At 39.5% G+C, this 19,636-nt stretch overlaps 1 long non-coding RNA gene across 2 annotated transcripts; it reads right to left on the bottom strand.

Moving 5' to 3' along the window:
* Positions 1 to 7,083: 7,083 nt before the first annotated feature.
* LOC127493963 (uncharacterized) lies at positions 7,084 to 19,385 on the bottom strand. Of its 2 annotated transcripts, XR_007924622.2 has the most exons (6): positions 19,294 to 19,385; positions 16,511 to 16,664; positions 14,261 to 14,497; positions 11,611 to 11,747; positions 8,029 to 8,125; positions 7,084 to 7,414 (listed from the first exon to the last, which is right to left on the bottom strand). It is a non-coding gene; the product is annotated as an uncharacterized lncRNA (long non-coding RNA). The 2 variants fall into 2 exon arrangements; XR_011388042.1 differs by lacking the exon at positions 14,261 to 14,497.
* Positions 19,386 to 19,636: the final 251 nt, after the last annotated feature.

The following is a 19,636-nucleotide window of genomic DNA, read 5'->3' as shown; positions in this document are numbered from 1 at the left end:
GGCTGCAGCTGCCAGGGCTGGGTCAGGCCAAAGCCAGGAGCCAGGAGCCAAGAGCTTCATCCAGGCCTCTCACATGGATGCAGGGGCCCAAGATCTTGGTCCTTCCTCCACTCTTTCCCAGGCATATTAGCTGGGAGCTGGATCAGAAAAGGAGCAGCCAGGACTCAAACCAATGCCCATGTGGTATGCCAGCACTGCAGACAATGGCTTAATCCACTATGCCACAGTGCCTGGCCCCTTAGTTCTATTTGTTAAGAGAATTCAAGGCTGAGCTGTGGGGCTGGTGCTGTGGCACAGTGGGTTAGAGCACTGGCCTACAGCGCCAGCATCCCATATGGGTGCCAGTTCGGGCTCCAGCTGCTCCACTTCTGATCCAGCTCTCTGCTATGGCCTGGGAAAGCAGTAGAAGATGGACCAAGTCTTTGGGCTCCTGCACCCCTGTGGAAGGTTCAGAAGAAGCTCCTGGCTCCTGGGTTCAGATCAGCTTAGGTCTGGCCATTGTGGCCATTTGGGGAGTGAACCAGTTAGTGGAAGACTTCTCTCTCTGTGTGTGTCTCCACCTCTCTCTGCAACTCTGTCTTTCAAATAAATACTTTAAAAAAAAAAAAGGCTGAACTGTAAGAACTTGTCTACATCCTGTTTCTCCTATTCCTTTTGATAGATCCCTTTTTGGTATCAGCCCCAAAACAGAAATGTTTATACCTACCTATAACCTTTGAGAGATATTAATATAATTTACTTTTTTATTGTTCTCTTTCTACTTGTTTTGAATATAAATTATGCTATAGTGTATTATACATAGAATACTACATCTTGCATTTTACTTTTGACCAGAGGATTTTTTTCTTAAAGTCTGGGAAGCCAAATGCATTATTCTGACCCTAAGCTGCCTGTTTACTTTGTCACTCTCACTAGGATTTTTTTTTTTTTTTGCTAGAAAGAGCTCTATTATTCAATGTTGAATTAAAGTTATCTAGAGAGTTTATAAACAACCTCCCTGCATTAAACTCATGTTTAATAAAAGGAATCAGTAAGAAAAATACTTAGATTTAAGCCATTTGAAAAGCAAAGTTAGGTTATCTGTTCCTAAATTATATCTTTTGTTTTCATGAGCCAAGTTGTTTTTCTAGGTATGTATCTTATTACTGTGTTCCCTGCCATTTCTCAAAACTGTTTCATCAAAGCCTTGCCCATTTCAGTGGCATATGAATAATCTTGCTATTACGAAATCTATAGACATTGTATGCTAAAGAGTAAAACAGAAAACACAAATGTCCAACAAAGCCAAAATCTAATCATTTGAAAAGCTTAATAAAGCAGATATACTTTTAGGAAGATTCATCAAAAAATGGAGAGGTTTAGATAAATAAAACACAAGAATTGAAAAGAGGATAGAATTATAGATGAAGCATGAATTTGAAAACTAGTAAGAGAATAACATGAAAGACTATTCCAGTAAATTTGGAAACAAGTAGGAAAAAATGGAAATACTTATTTTATCAGAATGGACTCAAAGAGACCATTGATTTACTTTTTGTAATTATTGAAAAATAAATCCTTAAAAAGAAAAGAAACATTGTTTCTCAAGTAACTGCTAATAAACTTGTAAGACAATTCCCATTTTACAGAAAGTTTTCTATAACATTGAAAAACTAGTAAACATTCCTCAATGCGTTTTATGAAGCTGATATACATCTGATAGTAAAACGAATATGATGAAAATGTTACAAAGAAGGTAAATTATAGGCACAATCTCACTGAAATATGCTAAGATCCTAAACAAATTATTTCCACTTTTATGTAAGAAGATAAAAATCCTGGAGTTGGCATGATGGCATAGTGGATTAAGTAGCTGCCTGAGATGCCACCATCCCTTATGAATGCCAATTAGTGTCCACTGCTGACCCAGCTTCCTGCTAATGTGCCTGGGGAAAGCAGCAGAAGATGACCCAAGTGCTTGTGTCTTGGTTGCCATGTGGGAGACCTGAATGAAGATCCTGGCTCCTGACTTCAGCCTGGTCCCGCCCTGGCAGCTGCAGCCATTTGGAGAGTGAACCAGCAGATGGGAGGAGATAAAAATCCATTATCAAGTTTTACGTAAGTATATGAAAATCTCCAGGAATGCATAAAGTTAGTATAATGGAGAAAAAGAAGAAAAAACCTGCAGCAAATATAAATTTTTTTTTGACAGGCAGAGTTAGACAGTGAGAAAGACAGAGAGAAAGGTCTTCCTTCCATTGGTTCACCCCCCAAATGGCTGCTACGGCACACACACTGCATCGATTCGAAGCCAGGAGCCAGGTGCTTCCTCCTGGTCTCCCATGGGGTGCAGGGCCCAAGCACTTGGGCCATCCTCCACTGCACTCCTGGGCCACAGCAGAGAGCTGGCCTGGAAGAGGAGCAACCGGGACAGAGTCCAGCGCCCCGACTGGGACTAAAACCCAGGGTGCTGGCGCTGCAGGCGGGGGATTAGCCTAGTGAGCTGCGGCGCCGGCCAGCAAATATCATTTTTAGTGATGAAATGTTAAGAGTCCTTTAGAATTAGAAACAGGAGAACAATACCCACTGTCAATGCTTCTATTACTCTCCTAGTATTTACATCAGGCAAAAAATCAGACTAGAATAGAAAGTATGACTAGAAAGCAAAGAATAAATATATTCTTATTTGCAGATGATATTACTATTTAATAATCTTTATACAATTAGAAATTGTAATTTAAAAATATACCATTTCATATAACAACACAACTATTATAGTACAATAAAAAGTACATGGACAATTGATTTTCAAGTTGGAAAAAATAGCTTATAAGTTAACTTATATTCCACATCATACGCATAAATAAATTCCAGGTAAACTGTGAACATCATAATAAAAAATAAAACACTAAAATTCTCAGGAGAAAACTTGATAATATCTTTACAACTTTGGTGTATGCAACAATTATTTATTCAAGATATCAAAGGTAGGACCCACCACAGAAGAAAATATTAGTGGACTTGTCTACATTAATATTTAAAACTCCTATTCATCAAAGTTATCATTTCAAAGTGAAAAGTCAAGCCACACATAGCATAATCTATTTAAAATTCACATATCCAATGAATAATATTGAAAATGAGTATTTTTAAATGACTCCTAAAAATCAATGCAAAACTTCAAATAATTCAACAGAAAAAAATGTTCTGAAGAGATATTTGGATATTTCACAGAGGAAGATATATGAATGGTCTATAAACATATACAACATGTGAATAGAGAAATACAAATAAGTTTCAATGAGATTCCCAATTTATTGGCAGTTGTGTTAAAACATGATAAAACCACATATTGTCAAAGGTGTGGGACATTGAGAACTCAAATATTTCCAATGAAGTCTAAATTGATTTAATTGCTATATGAAATAAATCTAGCATTTGTTAATATATTTCAAGATGCATAAACACTATGCCTCAAAATTTTCACTCAAAAATGTTTTTGTGTGTACACTGGAAGACAAACAGAAGCTTTTTAGTGGCATTTATATAAAAATAACCAAAAAATGAAAACTTCTATAATGGATTAATTTTTTGTATTTATACAATTGAATGCTATATAGCAGTGACAAATGAACAGCACTATGCGCAGTAACATGGGTGGAATTCACACATAAAATCTTAAAGTCCAAAAATGAGTAAGCCACAAAATAATATATACTTGCAGTTTTCTTTACATGAGCTCAAAAAGAGGCAAAACAAAGCAAGGCAAGTACATTTTCAGAGATGGTGGCAAATCCTACTGTTTATTCTAAATATTCAGTATCCTTTGTTTAGATTACACTTTCCATTATACTGATGTTAATCTCACCCAGGAGACTGACTTTGGCTAACTGAATGCTAGCAGGTGTGAGACATGTCACTTGTGAGAAGAAGCCTTTAGAGTTATCACACCATTCTGCTATCACTCCTCATTGAGGCTGCTCATCTTCTGGAATTCCAGAAGACAACATAGGACACAAAGGCTAAACCAATCTGCAGTCAATGTAGAGCTATGTAAAATAAGCGAGAAACAATGCTTTATTTTTATAAGCAATTAGTATTAAAGATTATTGCCTTAGGCCAGCACCATGGCTCACTTGCTTAATCCTCTGCCTGCGGCGCTGGCATCCCATTTGGGTGCCAGGTTCTAGTCCTGGTTGCTCCTCTTCCAGGCCAGCTCTCTGCTGTGGCCCAGGAAAGCAGTGCAGGATGGCCCAAGTGCTTGGGCGTCTGCACCTGCAAGGGAGACCAGGAGGAGGCACCTGGCTTCTGGCTTCAGATCGACGCAGTGCCGGCTGTAGCGGCCATTTGGGGAGTGAACCAATGGAAGGAAGACCTTTCTCTCTCTCTCTCTCTGTCACTGTCTATAACTCTACTGTCAAATAAATTTTAAAAAAATTAATGATTAAAGATTATTATTAAAAATTAAAGATTATTGCCTCAAATACTTGTAACCTTAACTCCTAAAATAAGTTCCACTGGTTTTGTTGCAGAGTGGTGGCTAGCACAGAAATTTTTTTGAGAGTGTGAAATACTTAATGAGACTAAAGCTGTGACAACATGAAAACAGATACTATTTGGAATGACCTTGTGAACTTAAGTGGAGAGTTTGGGAAGGAGAATAATACTAGCGTATCTTGCCTGCTATTGGCTACATTTGATGTGATGGCATAGAAAAGAGGTGAGTTCATAGAAAAGTTGACCAATTTTGAAGAAAAGATGAAAATAAAGAAAAGAAGTTGATGACTAAGAGGGCTGGAAGATGAAACTTAATTTCATATCCAAAAGTAAACCTGAGAATTTCTTTAGGTGACAAAGCTGATTAAAACCTTTGGGGAGGCAGAGACCCCAACAAGGTTGTTAGAAGTGAATTACTGGCCGGCGCCGCGGCTCACTAGGCTAATCCTCCGCCTTGCAGCACCGGCACACCGGGTTCTAGTTCCGGTCGGGGCACCGGATTCTGTCCCAGTTGCCCCTCTTCCAGGCCAGCTCTCTGCTGTGGCCAGGGAGTGCAGTGGAGGATGGCCCAAGTGCTTGGGCCCTGCACCCCATGGGAGACCAGGAGAAGTACCTGGCTCCTGCCATCAGATCAGCGCAGTGTGCTGGCTGCAGCGCGCCTGTCACAGGGGCCATTGGAGGGTGAACCAAGGGCAAAGGAAGACCTTTCTCTCTGTCTCTCTCTCTCACTGTCCACTCTGCCTGTCAAAAAAAAAAAAGTGAGTTACTTTTTTTTTTTTTAGAATTAATTATGGTGGCAACTGACAGTGCTTTTCAGGTGCACAAAATGGCTCTAAAGAGTTCTAGATGGTAGATAGGAAAGAGCAAAAGACTTTATGCTTTATAATATGTTCTTTATCTTTTTATTTTTAACTCTTTTATATATATTTTAAATATTAAAAAGGAAAGCTCCACCCCAATAAAGAGTGTAACAGTGTAACTCCTTCACAGAAGTCTGAGAGGCTCAAATATACCTGTTAAAGTCTAGAGAAGAGAAACACAGCAAACAGAATTGTGAGTGGGGCTGTTGGTACAAAAAGATGGAAAAGTTATTTAGAGAATTATACCATGAGAGAGTCATCAAACTAGATTTAAAAAGACCCTGTGTATTCTAAGCCTAACAGCAAAAAGCAAGAAATTCTCAGCCCCCTTTGGACCATATTCTCTAGTGCTTTTTAGATGTGGACCAATGAGGATAATGAAAAGTGAGAACTTCCCAGAGGGTGGAGCCAAAAGTTACCTATAACTATGGACTGGAGAGCTAGTCAGAGAATAGAATGAACCTAATCAAGAGGTGTTTCTCCTGCCCACAGTAGAGGGCCCTCACAACATTTGCCAAATAGGATTTCCAAATTGAGAGGTTAGGGTGGCAGGTTTAGTTTTAGTTCATTGGCCTCCAAATGAAGAGTAGCTATACCCATACCTGGTGATAAAGCTATCACAAAACCCTGGACCATGAATACCATTCTGCAATTGATACATCATTTGAGTTGTTTTCCTTGAGAAAGAGTGGGAAATGAATTCTTGTGCCCAAGAAAGCAGATCATAGTCAATTTATTATTGTACCCCAACTATTCACAATTATTGCTTAAAAGGGGGATTATACACCCCTGCCATTTGCTGGCTGTCTTTAGTGCCCGTCCCATTACAGAACTTCTCCACTGATAACAGGTTTGACCAAGGAAACATGAAGGAACTGATATGTGCCACTTCCCAGCATGAGTTTTAAGAGGCATTGCATAGTGCTGCCCTAGTTCTTTTTCTTTTGTAGTGAAAGTGAGACAGGTGAAATAGGGTTCCCCCTTTAGCCTGAGCCCTGGTGTGAAGGCATGGAGCAGAGGCCAAGCTGACCCACAGAAACGCAGCCAATCTGCACCTGATATGTACTTGAGGGGAAAAAAAATCAACATTTCTTGATTTAGGTTATTATCATAGCTTAAATTAGCAAAAGCACACAGATTGAAATTGAAAGACAAGGGAATTTTAAACACACAATTTGAAATAGCTGTTACCATTAACAGGGGAGGCAGGAGGACATAGGAAGGAGCACCTGGGGCACTGCTTAAATTCAGTGACGTGCATGGTTACTCATTTACCATTCTGTTATATTGTGTGTGTGAGTGTGTGTATTTATGGTGTGTACACATGGGCAGTTTGTGGAAAACATTGAGTTAAAGTAAGTTTGCTTTGGTGGAAAAAAATTGAATCCAGGAATAGTTTTTCATAATATGCATTTTCATGATCTTCTTGAAGACCCCTTGTATGCATAGATTTCAAATTTTTTCTATCAAAATAAACATATATTTCAATTTAGTTTTCCACAGAGTCTTTGAAGTCCCCTTTTTTATATGCATACATTTGTATATGCCATATAAATATACTTTATGTACACAAATATATTGCTTATTAACAAAAATTTCATGTTTAAAAAGTGAGAGAAGTATATTAAATCTATGAAATAAACAAAACTCATACTTTGTTTGGCCTGTGCTTCTTCCAAAAACCACACTAACATGACAGTAAAGGGACTAAAACAATATAAAGACAGGGAAAACGTAAGAGGAGAAATCACAGCATAACTTTAATCTAGCAGATCAGAGAAAGCTGAAACCAAGACTGGCAGCTTGGGTAGCCCAGGCTCAATATGATCCATATCAGTGACTCTTGAATAGCTAGGGAATCGTAGGTACAGCGACCCTCTGAAGATGGATATTCAGTTAATACTGAAAACAGGAGAGCTGAAATCCTCACTCTCAGTTGGCTCCCTAGCCCTGGATCCTGTCCTCCACTCCAAGCGGCTGAGTTACGGCTCCTTCCCTACCCTGACGAAGACTGGAGGTTTCATTCTAAAGATGTTGAGCTCCACGCAACAGGCAAAGTGGATCATAGAGACATCGTTCTGAAAAACATGGAGATCAAATAACAATCCACAGTGAAAAACGTTCTTCCAGTTTTTAATGTATTCAATGTCAAAATTACTCTGAAAGGATACACAGCTGATGCTATAAAGAAATGAAAGTGACTATCCTTCTAGGACTTACACAAATCCTAAAATGTGACTATATGGGGAAGTCCCAATTCATTAATTCATTCAAAAAATGTATTTATTGAGTGACTATTATATGACAAGAACTGCCCTATGCAGAGAAGTTAGAAGACATTATACCCTGTTCTCTCAAGAGGCGAGTGTTGAAGGAGATGGAAAGATATTAAACAAACCCACAAATAATTAATAATGATTATAGTAGTTAGTCCATTGGTGACTAAGAATTCTGGTAAATATCTTATATGAAGTAAAATATTTGACAACTGTGGTGGCACAGATATCAACCCATCAGGATGGTCACCAAACCTGGACAAACTATTGAGCCATTCCAGTGCCACCCAGCTAACTAATACTGCTGAATATAATAATAGCCTCCTGCTCAAAGTTTAGTTGTTCCAGTTTCATTATTAAAAATGGCAAAATGAAAAGAAGGCTCTTGGGGAGCAAACTTGTCTAAAAGGCCATACCTGTGATGCTGAAAACAGCTGACTTACACTGCTACTCTTGAGGTCAGGCAACATGTCATTCTTTTTAAACTCAATACACTCGACCGAGTTTCCACACCTGTTGGGGTGGGTGCATGTGAATAAGAAACAGTAGAAATAATCATCAACCCTGGATTGTTAGAAGACTGAGCGACTGAGCACTCCTACAATGCTCATTGTATTTTACATGATGTTAAAATTATTATTTTAGAGGGTAGAGATCAGCAATCAGCAAAATGTCAAATGCAGCTTTTTGAGATGACAACATTGAGAACTGAAGCTAATACAGTTGTTCTCTCCCCCACTCCACCCCACCCCTTAACTGCAGGATACAGGGTCTTACATTTGGATTATGGAAGTGAGAAAGGGTAGGGGTCATATAGAGGGTCTAAAGAAATCACCTACAGAGTAGAGGTTGAAAAAGAGTCCTCTCTTTTTTTTGAATTCTTCGAGAGTATCCATCTTGGACAAAGCAGCCTTTTTCTTTCCTTACTCTGCTCTTTCTGCCTCCCTCATGCTCATTCTCTCTCCTAACCCCCCATTCCAAACTTCAAGGTGACCTCCTCCTTGTGGTGGGTAAATGATGTATGAGAGGGACCACCCGGCTGGGCCCTACCACGCTGCAAGTGCCTCCCGGTCCGGTAGGGTTCAGGAAGGCCCCCCCCATTTGAAACGCTTTGTATTTTTTGTTACAATTGTTCTCCCAGCACTGGATGAAAAACATGGCCTGAACAATAGAGCTGTGTGAGATTTAAAATATCTGAATGCATAATAATTTCACCCAGCTTTCAGAAAAAACTAAAAAGTAAATAACAAAAACCACTCCTCAGAATGTGTGAACCTAAATTTTCGGTCACTTTGGAAGCATTTTCTTCTTTTTCTGGTTTTTCATTATCTAGGCCACTTGGCAATAAAACAGCATTTAATTATACATAAACGTGAGAACTCTGGTGAGAGAATACGGGTTGTGATCTAGTCAGAACTAGTCTGAGGCCAGGAATTGTTCATCTTCCATGCTGTTGTTCTGATCTGCTTTTTCCCTGTGTATTTTGTGCCTTTATTTTCCCCCTGCAGTTTTTCTCAACTTTTCTCTGCTTTCTTTTTTCAGTAGATGATCTTCATTTTCTGTTTCCCTTCATTATTTTCCCTTTTAAAAGTCCCACCTTTTCCAAGATATAAGCAGTTCCCTCGCAGGGTGGGGGTGGGGGGACAAAAATCTATTTCGTTCAAGAAATAATTACCCAAAATTGGAGTGCATTTTTCAGCAATGAAAATTGTAGTCATATTAATGAGATCACATTTTACAGGAAGGTACTTTTAGGGAGAGTGTGACAAAACCCACTCCATCTGAGGCAGAAGTTTCTCCTGGAACGGCATTACAATGACTTCATATGAATAAAATTTATCCTATGAATCTGTTGCTCTTTACAGATTTTTGAGAAAGTACCCTGTTCCTCCTGTCAGTGGCAGGCAGAATCTTTTTAATTCTTTCTCCAATAATATTGCAGTACTCCAGTACTCATTTTAAAGATAGATGGATTTTTTTCTCTCTCTCATAAAGAAGAACATTGTGGGGGAAAAAACGCTGGATGTGATTTCAAAAAATGTCAAAATATGTCAAACGCAGATACCACTCAAGGGTTTCATTAACTGAAGCTTTGGTGATAAGTGTCATCTTGTCAAAGACCCACCCATCTCTTCCAATACATTACCAAATGTACTAATTTCCTTGCCGAGCTTGATGTTTATTGTATAGCTGAAATTGAAAATGGTCGGTAATGGAGTGAGCTTCAATCCAAGACCAATTCTGAATCTAAATTACTTGCTTCTTTCAATAGCATCGACAGAGGAGAGCTTTATGCACCTTGTACCTAATCAACCCTTACTGTGACCCTAAATTCAGCAGTCTTCAGAGATTAATAATAAAATCCTCAGTTCAAACAATTATTTGCCCTGAACAAGTTGCCCATTTCTTATGCTGAGAATGAAAGAATGTGACATTATTTTTTAAAAGCTCTGCATGTTGTGGCCCACCATTTATTTTTGATCTCTGACCCCCCCTATGCAGCCTGATTGCAAATCCCACGTGCTCACGTGAGCTTTTTTGGGGGTAGAGGGTGGAGGGTGGGGGGTGAGGGGGAGGGGGGAGGGGGGAGTTGTGAGATTTCTTTGTTAGCATTTTAACATGCCTGTTCTCATTTCATATCCCCTCACAGTTGTGGCTTTTCTTAAAGTAAACAAGACACAATCTATTAATATATATTCATAAAGTTTTTAGTATAGAGCTCTACTGACCATGAAAAGCATGGTCTAGTTCTGGCTTTGTGTCAAACTATTCAGTCTCTAGAAAATAAAAACAAACTCTGAAAATTAAGTACATTTTTACTTTCTCAAAGATTGAATTCAAAGGATATTTTGAGATTCAAGCCATAAATGATCTTTAATGAAATGTTGTTACTCCATTCCATTTGACAATGTAACTTATAGCCATTGAGTGTAATAATCTGAGCAATATCAGATTCTTTCACTCATTTTTACAGTGACAATCATTTATATTCAATACCAGAGTGTTTTTAAAAAATTGGTAGTTTCTTGTTTTCAAGTTCATTGTGTCCAACTTGTATTCATTATGTAATGATGTAAAAGCTCAATCTCTGTTCTTCATAATATTAAGGAGTTGAGGGAGATCCCTGAAACAAAATAGAAAAGGAAATACTTGGAAATCCTAAACAGTGTTTTTCTTTCTTCATCAAGGGTCAATCCTGTGTCCAGGAGCCATTGGGGGAGGGAAGAGACCCATGTTGGCTCGCTGCCCTAGAAACTGTCTGACACGGTCAACATTTCCTCTGGCTATCTGCTTTTGGGGGGAAACTCTCCCTAAGGACTGCCCTTTTTGACAGAATGAAAGTCTCGAGAAGATTCTTCTGCCTTTTGAATGCACTTTTTATGCCCAACAGCAATAATGGCCATCTAAGTATTGATTATATAATATGTCTGCTGAGGTGGCAACTACATTATTGTTGCAAGAGGCAGAGAGAATGAAAAACTAGGTTATCTATGAACTCTCTCAGCCATTGAGCATTTCTTCCAGCAGGGTCAATATACGAAGCTACATTTAAACCTTATTTTACTTTATTCTGTGATTTCAATTGATGGCTAATACAATGAGATGGCCAGTGTGTTCCAAGTTCTTTCAAAACAGCCTTGTGTTTACCATGGAATGGGCACAATTAGTTCATCAACACAAGGTAGAAATAGCCTTATAGAGGTCTGCTACAAGAAGAAGGACAGGAGTTGCCCAGGATGTTACCTTATTATAGTACCCACATGCTAATTAGCAGCAGTGAATTGGTTAAGTAGACACTGAACCACAGTTAGGGCATAATCCAATACTTTCTCTTTCATCCAAAAAAAAATACAATAGATAATACATAGTAAGTCCACTGTGTATAGTCACAGCAATAAGGGCACTGAGCTTTTATTATAAACTGAATTACATCCCCTGTATGGAGACACTAGACAGCCTATCATGTATTAAGAATTCAACTGAGATCACAAGCTTACCTCACCTAAACCTTCTGTGATGTGACGAGAATGACTTTTGGTTACTGTACATCAAAGAGGGTCTAGCAGGCTAAACAGTGATTGATCCATTCTCCTCTTTCAAGTCCTCTCTTCAAAAATAGCTTTAAAGCAATCATCTAATAAGTGTCAGAATAGAAGATAGAAAATGTTAGTACAAGCACTGGGCATATGTCTACACTAGCTACATTTTCTGCAAGATGTTCAATGACTGAACAAGGTCTTTAGAGTAAATGCTGTCATCTCATAAGAGGCAAATATCAAGTGGGCTGAATTGATATGGAAAGAATGCAGATATTTCAAGTGATCTAAGGCAACATACTATGATTTGCTTGACTAGCAGAAAATTCTGTTAGGAAAATTTTGGAATAATTTTATTCATATACAAAATCTGTTATGGAATTAGCTTCTTACCTATATATACAGAACCAATATTATTTTTTACAATAATTGACAAAAAATGCCTTTATTAAGTTTTCTTATAGGATGAAAACTGAGTTAAAAGGACCAACTATGTGAGTGACATGTATGGTGATCACAAATTGTTCCCAAATATTCTGATTCTCTCCTTCCTGCTTCCTTTGAAGTCAGATCGAGTCAAATGACTTACTTTGGATAATCAAATATAAGCCAAGTGACCTATATCACTTGTGGGTAGAAAAAGTAAGAACTAGTGGAAGATTCACCACCTCCTTCCACCCCTAGTGGAAGATTCGCCACCTCCTTGCTTCCCTGTCTTCATGACGGTGGTACATGTATCAAGATGGAACATCCTTCAGCACAGGTCTCTGAATCACTTTATGTCCCTGCTGAACTGCACTGTATGTGTAGCATGAACAAGAAATAATCCTAGGCCGGCGCCGCGGCTCACTAGGCTAATCCTCCGCCTAGCGGCGCCGGCACACCGGGTTCTAGTCCCGGTTGGGGTGCCGGATTCTGTCCCGGTTGCCCCTCTTCCAGCCAGCTCTCTGCTGTGGCCAGGGAGTGCAGTGGAGGATGGCCCAGATGCTTGGGCCCTGCACCCCATGGGAGACCAGGAAAAGCACCTGGCTCCTGGCTCCTGCCATTGGATCAGCGCGGTGCGCCGGCCGCAGCGCGCCGGCCGCGGCGGCCATTGGAGGGTGAACCAACGGCAAAGGAAGACCTTTCTCTCTGTCTCTCTCTCTCACTGTCCACTCTGCCTGTCAAAAAAAAAAAAAAAAAAAAAAAAAAAGAAATAATCCTGCATTGTGTTAAAACCCTGACATTTTTGGAGCTGTTTGTTATCATACCATAACCTCCATTTATCTAGGCAGCAAACATTTACTGAGTACATACTATGTACCAGAGTAGAAAATAACAAATAATTGTTGACTGTGATTTGATGTGTTACCCTTTGTTACCTCTTTGTTAAATCTCTTTATAGAGGTTTAACATGCTGCTTTAATCAGGACAAGCTGATCTAAGATTAGTGATGTTTCAACATTTCTTTTAATGAATGACAGAGTTTCAGAGGACAGTCTATTGTATTAAAAATAGATTTTTTCCAAAAATTTGTAAGATTTCTTGTATTAACCGAAAATCTGCTATTCTTAACTCATGCCAGCTGTATCTCAACCACATCAGGTACTGTCAGGTATGTGCTTTAGGCTCAGGCCATGCCCTTCACCTTGAACACTCTTCTCAGCCCTTACTCCTCAAAGACCAGTTCTTTGAAGTGTCTTCACTTCCAAGAATATTTCCTCTGCCTCTGTGCATTAGGTTACATACCTGTGTTAGCACTTACTTCAGTTTGCTTTACACTATGATTGTTTACATGATATAATTTCTTGCTTGAAGACTGACACCCCCCCCAAATGTGCGTACATTCATTGTGAGAAAAGATGTTGTTTTATTCTACTTTATGTGTGTAGTCTGACTCCTCCCGATGCCCCCACAACAATAGATATGAAATATCTGTTTGGATACATTTCTTAAAACATGTAGTTCCCAGTTTTGAATATTGAAAAAACAAAGAAATCTTTTCAGCTCTAAGAAGGAAGGTTTGCAAAGCTGATACTTTTGGCTACTCTTGAGGGAATTCGTTCTCTGTTGGCCAGGGACCAAAGCCTGCCTCCTGAACACCCATCACACTTAGCTAATTTACATTCTCCCCAGGGACCAGGACAGAAAGACAAAAGAGGAAGGAAGTAGGCATTTCAGAAGAGTAACCCACCCACAAAGAACCAGTTGAAAGGGCGGAATGAGGAGGGGAGGACAGAGTCAGTGCTTTAAAAAATCACCAAAATAGTGTAGAATTTAAATTCCATTTCATTACCCATTTTCCCATCACCATATCAATAACTCTCTTGACTTTATGTGTCTCTAGTCTGACTCCTCTCAACGCCCCCCACAACAATGGATAGGAAATATCTGTTTGGATGGACTAGTATGATGCTCAAAGCTTGCTGCCAGACAAGACTGTATAAAAGCCAGGGTAAGAATAGCAGCCAGTGGTCCTAGTAGTGGCATTAACCAAGTAAAGAGAGGATTTTATAGAGGAGAGGAAATGAAGGAGTCTCTGGACCATTGGATGGGTGTGGTTTTACCTGGCCTGATTGGTTATAACATAACAACAACACTGTTAAGGTCAGTCTGGTCTGTAGTACCATACCCGTTAGTGAGGTGATTTGACTTTGGAGACCTTGAATGGAGTAAGCGGAGGTCTCAGTGGACCTAGTGACCTCCTCTGCTAACTGTTGGAGTTGTTTTGGAGTGTTGGTTGAGATAACATTGTGGCCCAAAGCTGTTCTTGAGATCACTACCGAGGAGAGAGAGGCTGTGAAGCTGATCCCACCAAGACTGGGAGAAAGGCTGCTCATCTCTTGCTCATCTCTTGTTGGAGGTAGAGCTGTTGATATATATAAGAGTAGAGCTATGATTACAAGGGAATGAGGCCCCAAGTGGGCTAGACAGGGTCTAGAACATAGGACAGTCATTATTGGAGGACCTAAGAAAGGTGCTGTCTAAACCACAAATAAGTTTTCTGATTGAGAGGCCAATAGAAATTGACAGAGGGGATTGATAATAATTAGGTGGGTTTAAGGCCTTGCCAGCTATGAGGCCCAGACTTATCTGTCTCTTCACACGGGGTCCATCATAAGAGAGGTGTGAACCTCCTTGGGGAAGGCCTGGGAGAGGAGCTGGCCAGGTAAAGGCAGGTGGCAACTCTAACAGGAAATTTACAGTTCTATCTGCAATCTTGCTGACCCTATTTGGCCTGTCCCCTCAGCAGCAGTGGTTACTTGGGAAGCTAGGCCAAGTGAAGGGCTTTTCAGTGTGGAGCCAACAAGATCTGTGGCTCTGACCTACCTGGGTGTCCTTCAACTCCAGAGCAGTTTGATTTCTAGTGATCCAATTCTTGACTGGCAGAGCTGACTTCTGCTAAAGCCCCGGCTTTCCACGTCAAAAGCCACTGTAGTGGACTGGCCCGTTAGGTCTCCTTGATGGCAGATCACTGTATAGAGCAGCCATTAATTGGCCTGCCACCTACCTTTACATTTGTTTTGCTGCCTAGCTTTCTCTTCCTCCTGGGTTTTATTAAAGCAGACTAGAGGAAACCTTTAAGAGGATGTAAGTTAAGGGGGGGGGGGGGGGTCTCAAGTCCCACCTCTAATCTTTGGTGGCCTAAACTAGAAATCTATAGTCACAGGCATGTTCTGATAGTGTTTTTTTCTGTGAGGTGGACAATCCCCATGAGGAAAGCTATGTTTTCACTTTAAAACTTTCTCTCCCTTCATTTGGTCTGAAAGGGAGGCTTTGCCCATTTACTGTGCCAATGGCAAAGTAAATCAAGCTGTGAAATCATAATTTAAGCTCTTGTTTTGGTTATGCTGTTATTACAGAAAAATGTTAGCCATCCATTTTATGAAGCCTAAAGATCAAACAGAACATGGTACATCGTAGAGAGTCCTTCAACATCGAGTCAGTTTCCCACCTCAAAAAGAATAGAGAAATGAGGGAGCAAGTCAGGTTTCCCAGATCGCTTACTGACAATAACAATATCAAATGAAAACGGCAAGCAATTTCAGCTGTTAAATAACAACTTATGAAATCATATATCAGAAGGTCCAATGCCTTCTTTTTTTTTAACTTTTATTTAATGAATATAAATTTCCAAAGTACAGCTTATGGATCACAATGGCTTCCCCCCATAACGTCCCTCCCACCCGCTACCCTCCCCTTTCCCACTCCCTCTCCCCTTCCATTCACATCAAGATTCATTTTCAATTTTCTTTATATACAGAAGATCAGTTTAGCATACATTAAGTAAAGATTTCAACAGTTTGCTCCCACACAGAAACATAAAGTGAAAAATATTGTTTGAGTACTCGTTATAGCATTAAATCTCAATGTACAGCACACTAAGGACAAAGATCCTACATGAGGAGTAAGTGCACAATGACTCCTGTGGTTGACTTAACAAATTGACACTCTTGTTTATGGCATCAGTAATCACCCTAGGCTCTTGTCATGAGCTGCCAAGGCTATGGAAGCCCCCTGAGTTCACCGACTCTGATCATATTTAGACAAGGCCATGGTCAAAGTGGAAGTTCTTTCCTCCCTTCAGAGAAAGGTACCTCCTTCTTTGATGACCCATTCTTTCCACTGGGATCTCACTCGTGGAGATCTTTCATTTAGGTTTTTTTGTTTGTTTGTTTGTTTTCTTTTTGTTTTTTTTTTTTTTTTTCCCCCAGAGTGTCTTGGCTTTCCATGGGCTTTTCAGCCGTAAAACAGAGTTCTTAATAAAAATTTCTTCATATAGACATACAATCTGTATACGTGTATAACATAACACGTATAGATAGAACAATAAAGCTGTTTCAGTAATAGCTTCTTAAAATCTTTAACTTTTTTAACTTACCAACTGATTAGAATTACTTTCTGCTCTTAGTAACCTTGATTAACCATACTTTCTCTAAGTTGGAACTTGTAGTGCATTATTGGCTTCATCTGCATACAGAGCCATCCCAAAGTCCTGAATGCAATAGAGTTCACTGGAAAAAGCCCTTGAGAACCTATAGGAGGACAGTTAAACACAGAACCAACAATGTTTAGTTTTATAAGCAGCAAATCTGATATGCAAAACTGTGGATAACAAAAGACTTTAAATAGCCATCTTTTAAAATTATAAATTCATTAGCCAACAAGATACACTTGCTTAATCCCTGCAGTATTTTTGAAAGCACCTATAGGATTTTATAAAACATTTAACTCTTTTAGGCCTCTGGGCCTTTCTTATAACCATCATGTCAGATAACAACATGAAATCATTAGACTTTTTTATCTTTTAGAGATTTGTATCAGTAGCATTTTACATTATCATAACTTAAAATTTAACACCACTTCGTATCTTGACAGTTCCTTTAATGTAATCCAAATAGCCTGATTAGTTGGTACCTCTACAAGATGAGAGACATATATCCTTTGATATTTCCAGTGGCCCAACTGGAAATATCAAAGTGCAGAGAATTTGGAACTTTGATATTTTTCAGAATGCCTGTCAAGGATGCCAAGGAGGTTTAAAATATCCAGTAGAAACAGAATCCCTTAACATCATGACATAATATAGACCAGATTTGTTCAATTACAAAGCGATTACTCAAATGTTTTAGAATAAGCATATACTTAAACCATGATTCTTCATAGAAACTCAGCTGTTTTAAACCATCAGAACTTAATAGAGACATTAAGAGAATATAATAAACTACAGAACACAAAATTGGTGCCTCTTTGGTCATTCCAAAAGTCAGAAATAAAATCTCAAATTTAAGAGCCAGTGCATGGAATCATATCTCATGATTTGGAACAGTTTTAATGGAGTCAGAACTAGGGAAGAGAGAATAGCTTACTGAAGCTGGCAAGAAAACTGACAGTCACCAATTAGACAAAGCTATCAAAAGGAGATGATGCAGTTTTCAAACAGATTTGTAAGATGATTTCAAAATATTATAAAAATCTTATTGCTTTAACAGAGGATCAGATTCTATTTTTATGTCAAATAATAGCTTTTGCTTTCCACCTGCTGACTTCCTTGATTTACATTTTGAAGTAACCCTTTAGAAAAATCCAAATTAAGACATTTTCTAAATAAGGTAACATATCAAATTTCAACCTTAGCTACTTTCAAGCTGTATTGAATCATTTTCACATAGACAATTTATGAAAACATGATAGCAAACTCAAGTAGTTTTTCTATAGAATATAAGGTGTTAAGAGTACCAACATTTACATTTAGACACATTTATCTCATTTGACTTTACCCAATTAACATTTAGCAGTTACACCTGGATGACTGAAGATGCTGGTATTCTATCATACCTCTACCTGAATTACGGTCAAAATTACATTCATATAAAACTCTAGCTATAAATCAATGACATTAAGCCAGAGACTGCAAAATCCACTTTAGGGGCTATAAGGAGTACTGATTACCCATTGCTATATAATCAGAAACCTGTTAAAACAAATTGCAAAAGAAATTTGGTAAGTTACAAAGCAATATTTTTAAAGGCAGTGATCTTCCTAGATTCAAAAGAGAGAAAATCCTTTAAACCTGGTATCCAGTTACAGTTGAACCAAATTCTCATGCATGAGATTGTTATCTACCAAAGACACCTTTTTAGGTTTTAATTGAATTTGGGTCTAGTTTTCCTTTTACCAAAAGAACACCTTAGGCCAATGATGCCTGAGTCAACAGTTAGCAACTTGGGACTGCCTCTGAGTCAAAAGTTCAGGCAGGTTCTGTACTGGTCCCAAAGATGACTGTGGGACAGGGGCTGATGTGTCAGGGACAAGAAGTCCACCGAGATAGTTTACAATTATGTTAGGTTTAATGGGAGAGGGCATCCACCAGAGCAGATGGGCACCCTCCAGAGATTCCTAAGGAGGAGAATCTGATAGGTGACAGAATAAGGGGCAATTAGGGAAAAGGAGATATGTCTGGATATGTCTGGAAATAGTAATTAATCCAGTGAGCGGGCTGGTTTGAAGGGCCACTCTAGGAAATTCTTGCTAATAGGACCAGGAAATCTGGATTTTGTAGGAATTGAGGAGACCTGATGAGATATGGAAGCATTGCTCCAGGCTGTGCCCATTCTCACCAACAAATTACTCTCCAAGGAAGGAAGGAAGACAAGTATGCAGTTTTCGGCTGACATGTAATAGGCTCAAGAGCCATAAAAAAATCTGATTATCCTGTGTGGCTTGCTCATGATAAAACAAAAGAGCCATCAGAAGGGTAGGATAGGTGACTTGAGAGCTCAGTAGGATGCTATTCTTATGGTAATATTGGAACTGGAGGGGGAGGGGTGAAGAGCTGTTGAAGAACAAGGGCCAGAGGGTGATGGCATGGAGATGGCTGGTTCCCAAACTTGCCTTTGCTTCTCTGGGAGGAGAGTGTTAGAGAGGATCATAGGTAGGGCAGGGGGAGTAGATTTTGGACAGGGGCTGCTTCTGAGATAAGGTTGAAATTCCTGGGCAGGAGGAAAAGGTACCTCGAGCAAGACTATGAGAGCTGGAGCAGCAAACATAGAAGAAAGGGTTTTGGTTTTGGAAGTTAAGAGAACTTGACCTGGAGAAACTTTAGAGCTGCAATAGGAGAAAGCTTAGATATAGGACATTTTTTCCACTCTCCTGATTACTCACAGAATTGATAAAGATCTTGAACAGTGTCAGGGTCAAACGTGGACTGCTTGTAGAGGTAGTAGATGACCAAGAGGAGGGTTGGATGGAATGCGATGGAGAAGTTCCCATGGCGACTCATAGAGTTGGATTGGCGGATATTGAACATCCCTAAGATCGCTGCCATCTGACAGGTTATGGGAACAGAGGTGGGATTGTCACCCATGCACTCACTGGAGCCCAGGGCTTAGCCTGTATAAGGTGAAACGGGGGACTGAGTCATCACCCACACCCACTGTTGCCCAGACACAGAGTCCGTGGATGAACGAGGCTATAGGGGTTGTGGTGCCTGGTATTAGGACTTCAG

This window comes from Oryctolagus cuniculus, chromosome 4 (assembly GCF_964237555.1).
Source record: "Oryctolagus cuniculus chromosome 4, mOryCun1.1, whole genome shotgun sequence".
Taxonomy (NCBI): Eukaryota; Metazoa; Chordata; class Mammalia; order Lagomorpha; family Leporidae; genus Oryctolagus; species Oryctolagus cuniculus.
Note: the sequence above shows the minus strand (reverse complement) of the source record. Positions and strands in the feature narration are given on the sequence as shown.